The sequence below is a fragment of the Streptopelia decaocto genome (assembly GCF_964273445.1).
Source record: "Streptopelia decaocto genome assembly, contig: HAP1_SCAFFOLD_58, whole genome shotgun sequence".
In the NCBI taxonomy this organism is placed as follows: Eukaryota; Metazoa; Chordata; class Aves; order Columbiformes; family Columbidae; genus Streptopelia; species Streptopelia decaocto.
Genome location: NW_028115117.1, coordinates 95,741 through 102,478, shown reverse-complemented (window position 1 = coordinate 102,478; position 6,738 = coordinate 95,741). Strand labels below are relative to the sequence as shown.

Genomic DNA, 6,738 nt, shown 5'->3' with positions numbered 1-6,738 from the left:
CAGCGCCAAGGAATCCTGCAGGACACACCTGAGGAGTAGGACCCTCCATCCCACCACATTTTCCAGCGCTGGGGTCAGCCAGGCCCGCAGCAGCCACAGCTGAGCAAGCCAGCCCAGAGCCCCCCTGTTGAGGCTTAAGATTGCAGGGTGACAATAAAACCCTGGCAGATGTATTGTTAACCCCCTCCCTCTCCCCCCTTCCCACTCAGGACAGGCTATCGGGAGGGAAAGAAGGACAGAGAGAAGAGAGTTGGAAAAAATTAAAGATGTTTTACTAATGCTACTAATAAGAATAGAGAAAATAATACAAAATATACAAAACCAATCTTGAGAGTCTCAGCAACTGCAGAGCCGGCAACCAAAGTCCTGGATTAGACTCTGCAGCCAAGCGGAGCTGGATTCAGTCTCTCACTAGGCCTCAGTTCGCAGGGATGACTAGCAAGGCCCTCTCCTAATGTTGGCCATAAGCAGAAGGGAAAAGGCAAAAAAAGGGACGAGATCCTCGTGATCTCCCACTTTTATATGAAGTATTCACGTGAATGGGATGTTATACACAGTTTCTTGGTCACTTGTTTCTCGTCGCCCCTCTCGCGAGATGTCCATCCATGCTTATCAATAAGTTTGCATTCCATTGCTGGGTTTACCAAAACATGTGTCTGGTTCTCCAGGAAAACACAGTTAATATGAAGGCTTTAGCTGACAGGCAAAATTCACTGAAAGAGAAACTTGTTTTTAACAAAACCAGGACACCCCCACGCTCTGCCAGCCCCACGGGAGCACCAGCTCAGCCTCTGCTGCTGCCCAGGGCATCCCAAGCGTCCTGCAGCGCTGAGCCCGGACACGCTGCTGTGGCCCTGGCCCAGGCTGCCCTGCTGACAGAGCGCTCTCTTGCAGCACTGCCCTGGCACTGTGGGAGGTGATGTTCTCCGTGGCCCACACCCTGCGGAGCGTGTTGAAGGAGCTGCACATCCAGCTCCGGGACTCAAAGAGCAGGCTCTTCTGCACGTACCTGGAGGACCACTGCCTCGTTAGCTTGGCTGTGAGTGACCACAAAAACACCCTGGTGCCCTTGGCCTGGGCTGCCCTGGGAACCGGGAGCTGCACGGTGCCAGGAGCCCCAGCAGCTCTGCTGGTCGCTCACTGACTTGCTTTCAGATGCTGGCCGGCAGCGATCTGGGAGATCAGGAGTTTGCTCTGATCTACACGGCCTTTAGGTTTCTGAAGGAAGAAAGGCCGGCCATGCTCTCCCTGGTGCTCACGGGCATCATGACGCTGTCCCAGACAGTCGAGATGGTGAGTGGGGTGTCGCCAAGGGCAGCCATGGTGGCAACCAAGGGCCGGGGCGGTGGGTTCGGGCTTGGGCTTGGCCTTGGCTGGCAGTCAAGTGCTGGGGTGCCTGCTCCACAGTTTCACAGTATCACAGTATGTTTGGGATTGGAAGGGACCTGGAAAGCTCATCCAGTCCAATCCCCCTGCTGGAGCAGGAACGCCCAGGTGAAGTCGCACAGAAACATGTCCAGACGGGTTTGAATGTCTCCAGAGAAGGAGACTCCACAACCCCCCTGGGCAGCCTGGGCCAGGTTCTGTCACCCTCACTGAGAAGAAGTTTTTTCTCAAATTTAAGTGGAACCTCTTGTGTTCCAGCTTGATCCCATTACCCCTTGTCCTATCATTGTTTGCCACCGAGAAGAGCCTGGCTCCATCCTCGTGGCACTCACCCTTTATTTATAAACATTAATAAGGTCACCCCTCAGTCTCCTCTTCTCCAAACTAAAGAGCCTCAGCTCCCTCAGCCTTTCTTCATAAGGGAGATGCTCCACTCCCTTAATCATCTTCGTTGCCCTACGCTGGACCCTCTCCAGCAGTTCCCTGTCCTGCTGGAACTGAGGGGCCCAGAACTGGACACAATATTCCAGATGTGGTCCAAAGGCCCTTCCTGCCATGGTGGGGCCTGGGGGCTGCCTGGGGAGCTCTCCACACATGGACCTGGTCCCAAAAGGGCAACTCTCTTCTTGTACAGGCAAGGAAAATGAAGGTCACGCTGCCAGACCTGATGTGGGTCCTGCAGTGCGGCAACAAGGCCATCAAGATCAAGGCTCTGGCCATCTTCAGAACCGTGATGGCTCAGCTGGAGAGGGAGCAGGCCAGCCCCATCGCCGTGCCGCTGGCAGGATTGCTCCTGCCCCTCTTTGATGACGTAAGGCTGATGTATAAGGCTGATGTATAAGGCTGAGCCCCGCGGGTGGGCACTGGACAATGACAGCTGCCCTTCAGCCCAGCTACTCAAAGCAGGGGCTTCTCTCCTTTCTCCCGGGGCTCTTGTGGGATGGTTTCTGCGTTCTGCAGCCCAGCCCAGCTTCTCCCTGCCAGCTGCTCCCACAGCTCCTCCCCACCGTGGCTGCTGAAGCTGGTGGGAGATGCGGGACGGCACTTTGAGGCACAGGCACTGCCTGAGCAAGTCCCTTGAGTGGCCCTTCACGCAGCCAGGGACGCAGATCTGGCCACAACTGCAGTGTGCACAATGCCGCCCTGGAGCGTCTCCCCTCCCATCAGCCATGCAGGAGCTTCTGCTCCCCGTGGGCAGAGAGCTGCTGGTGCTCAGGTCCTACTGTGCTGCTCCCTCCCAGGAGCTGAGCCAGCTGAGAGAGAGCTCCATCAGCCTCTTCAGACACCTGATGAAGATGGTGGTGCGGAACGACAAGAGGGAGATGAAGAACACAGTGCGACTTGGCCTGCTCCCTCTCTTCTTCCGCACGAGTGACCAAGTGCAGAGCGTGGCCAAGGTACAGATTTCAAAGCTGAGCAGTGATGCAGGGAAGAGACCCCTGGGCGTTTGGGCCAGGGCATGTCCCCGCTCCCTAAGGGCAGAATCACCCCAGGAACAAAGCCCAGAGCAGGGGGACACCAGGTCTCCTGCCCCAACCGTGGTGCCATCTCCCAGATTCTGCTGTTCCACAGGCTGCCGGGGAAACCCTCCTTGCTGCCGCAGAGCTGCTCAGGTGGAAACAGCTCCAACACCTGGTGCAGACAGAGCAAACATGGCGGATTGGAGAGAGCTTGGTGAGGACAAGCCCCAAGGCCCAGGGCCCAGGCTGGACGGGGCTGCCCCACATGTCTGTGCTGTGGGCTCTGCAGATGTGCCTCGCCTGTCCTGCTGCAGCCCCAAGCTGCATCCTTGTTTCCTGTCCTCAAGAACAGGGCCCCCGGGGGCTCTTCCCTCTGCCCTGCAGCCAGCAGGAGGGAGGGCTCTCAGCACCCCTGGGACCCCTCGTGTCTCTCTCTCAGCCCCATGGGGCTGGAACAGGGGAATGGCCGGGGGGGATGGGGAACGTGGGTTGTTGTGGGGAGGGACTGGTCCAGCCAGCTGGGGAGGGACAGTGACGTGCCCATCCCCTTGTGCTCTCTCCAGCTGGAGCGGGACAGGAGCAGAGCTCAAGAGCTCTTGAGTCAGAGCCTGCCATACCTGAGGGATGCTCAGGCCAGCTCACGAGAGGCGGCCGTGAGCTTCATCGGTGAGTCACAGCCCCCGGGTCCCTCTTTCGGCAGCCTGGCTCCAGTCCCCGCTACTGCCCTGGCACAAGGAGCAGCCCTGTGGCTGCCAGGGCCCCGGCTGCCCCGTGCAGGGCCTTGGCCTCCCCTCCCAGCCCTGCCCACGCAGGTGGCTTGGTGGCTGCCTTGCCCAGTCCCACCATCTCGGCTCCTGCTCTCCCCTGGGGTCAGCCCTGATGAGGGGAGGGAGCAGGGGCTGATGGAGCTCTGTGCCCAGGGCTGGCTGTGCGGCACCTGAGGGATCCAAGCAAGGAGAGTCTGTCTGAGATCTGCAGCGGTGAGTAGGGAGCGTGGTCGGGAGGGGATGCCTGGGGGTCTCTGCAGCCATGGGAGCTCATCTGGGCTCTGCTGCTTTCTGTTGCAGCCCTTCAGCCCTTGGAGGAGGACAATGAACCCTCCATCTGCTCCCTGGCAACTCAGACCATTGTCATCGTGTGCTCTTCATGGAAGCGGCCAAGATCTCGATGGACCCTGCGAGCCCTGTGCTGCTGGCGCTAAACCAGGTGGAGGAGCAGCTCTTCTTGAGGAAAATGGCTGGATTTTAATAAAGAGCCCTTCTTGAAGTTGGGTCGGATGTCCGCTTTTCCAAGGACCCCAAAACCTCTCTGAGTGCTCTGGTGCTTTTGAGAGCACAACCCAGGCTCATGGGCAAGGGTGATGGAGCAGACGGGAGCACTCGCAATGAGCCGTTCCAGCAGCTGAGATGAATCTCACTGGGCCACTGAGGTTTGTTCCTGGAGTCACACACAGAAATGTCACGTTCCGTCAGGCATCCATGTCTGAGCTGGCCTCGTGAACTCCTGCACCCGGGAGTGTTCAGAGACAGAATCTTTCCCTGTTGCACATAGAGGCCGTAGTCTTGGTTTCCCTCTGGCCTCCTGGTACCACTTCCAAAGGATGGGAGGCACCTCAGCCCTGTGGTGTGTCACCCTGCTCGGCACTCATCTGAGATGTCCCACATCATGAGGAATGGACATGGGGACCTCAGTTCAAGGAAGCACAACCCAGTGCTGCATTCAGGTGGTTTCCCATAGGATGTTTCTGCCAACATGAAGTGACCTCAAGACACTGTCTGTCCCACAGGCCTTCGGGGACCCCCCAGGAATAGCTGATGGTGTTTGTGCTCACTTGGGTACATCTCATCTCCCATCCAGGATGTGCGTGCTCACATCTCATCTGTACAATGCAGACGTGGACTGCTGAACTACTCATTCAGTGTCATTCCATGGAGGGAAGAACAACCTCTGTGAGCTGGGGAGAGAAGTCAGGGCTGGAAATGGTGGTTGAGAGGGGCCCGTCCATGACGATGCCCTGGGGCAGATTGTGTGGGGTCTCCAGTGCACACAGGCACAGCCCAGCCCCTGCTCTGCTGGTTCTGCAGGTCTCTGGCAGGAGCCTGGCTGTGAGAGGACACTGCTGTGTGCCAGCCCTGCACACACACGCTGTTCAGATGCACAATGGGGTTTGAATCTGTGGGACACTATCGTAAGCATATGCTTGAAGATATAAACCATCGTGTATTGCCTTTCTATCTGGAAAGGCTGTTGTGAGTCCAGCTCTGTCACAGCAGTGCCCATTGCCTGTCCCTGCCTGCGCCCACAGGACTGACACACAGCAGGACGGTGACCAAGCTGCCAGAGCACTCAGGCCTTGCACCAACACCAGGGATGAGAAGGAGAGTGTGGGAGTGGAACCAGAACAGCTCTGGAAGAACAAGCGCTGCTGCTCCCTGGCAGGGCTGCCGTGCCAGAGCTGTTTTCCCCTCCACCCACGCACAGGAACTGTCCCTGCAGCTCCAAAAAACCCTTGCAGGAAAGATATACTGAAAAACAAGTGACTAAAGAGCCCTTTATTCTGTTTAGAGACAAGGAGAGCACTGCTGCTCATTTAAGCAGCCAACAGTTATAAAAGAAAAGCCAACAGTGAATTAGACAGGGGATGAAAACATTATCACAATAAGAAAACAACCAACACCACCAGAAAATCCAGTTGACAGGCTGGGCTTGTAATTAGCTACATTAAAACTCCTATATAGAAGAAGATGGGCAGTTTATTGCTTCAGAAAACACTAGGATATGAGTTTCCACAGGGCATCCTTGAGCTCCTGGTTCCTCATGCTGTAGATGAGGGGGTTCACTGCTGGAGGCACCACCGAGTACAGAACAGACACCACCAGATCCAGGGATGGGGAGGAGATGGAGAGGGGCTTCAGGTAGGCAAACATGACAGTGCTGATAAACAGGGAGACCACGGCCAGGTGAGGGAGGCAGGTGGAAAAGGTTTTGTGCCGTCCCTGCTCAGAGGGGATCCTCAGCATGGCCCTGAAGATCTGCACATAGGACACCACGATGAACACAAAACACCCAAATCCTATTAAGAGACTAAATACAAGAAGCCCAAGTTCCCTGAGGTAGGAGCGTGAGCAGGAGAGCTTGAGGATCTGGGGGATTTCACAGAAGAACTGGCCCAGGGCATTGCCCTTGCACAGGGGCAGTGAAAATGTATTGGCCGTGTGCAGCAGAGAATAGAGAAACCCAGTGGCCCAGGCAGCTGCTGCCATGTGGACACAAGCTCTGCTGCCCAGGAGGGTCCCGTAGTGCAGGGGTTTGCAGATGGCAACGTAGCGGTCGTACGACATGATGGCGAGAAGGTAAAACTCTGCTGAAGCTAAAAAGACAAACAAAGAGTTGTGTAGCACACCTTCCATAGGAAGTGACCCTGGTATCCCACAGAGAGTTGGCCATGGACTTGGGGACAATGGTGGAGATGGAGCCCAGGTCGAGGAGGGAGAGGTTGAGCAGGAAGAAGTACATGGGGGTGTGCAGGTGCTGGTCCCAGGCTATGGTGGTGATGATGAGGCCGTTGCCCAGGAGGGCAGCCAGGTAGATGCCCAGGAAGAGCCAGAAGTGCAAGAGCTGCAGCTCCCGTGTGTCTGTGAACGGCAGGAGGAGGAACTGGGTGATGGAGCTGCTGTTGGACATTGGCTGCCTGTGGGCATGAGGTCCTGTGCAAGGAGGAAAGACAGTGACAAGTTAGGGGAGACTTCTCTGAGGAAAATAAACAGGTTGTTTCTCCTGGAAAACCCCCTCCCTGATGGAGGGATGTTTCTCCTCATTCTCTCTTTCTATCAGCTAAGTTTGAATAACAGCTCATCACAGCTTAAAATACAGCTTGGGCATCTAGATACCA

General features: G+C 56.4%; 1 pseudogene across 1 annotated transcript; it reads right to left on the bottom strand.

Annotated features, from left to right (window-relative positions):
- Positions 1-5,524: 5,524 nt before the first annotated feature.
- Positions 5,525-6,530, bottom strand: LOC309452920 (olfactory receptor 14J1-like; annotated as a pseudogene). The gene has a single exon. The product of its transcript is annotated as an olfactory receptor 14J1-like (transcript).
- Positions 6,531-6,738: the final 208 nt, after the last annotated feature.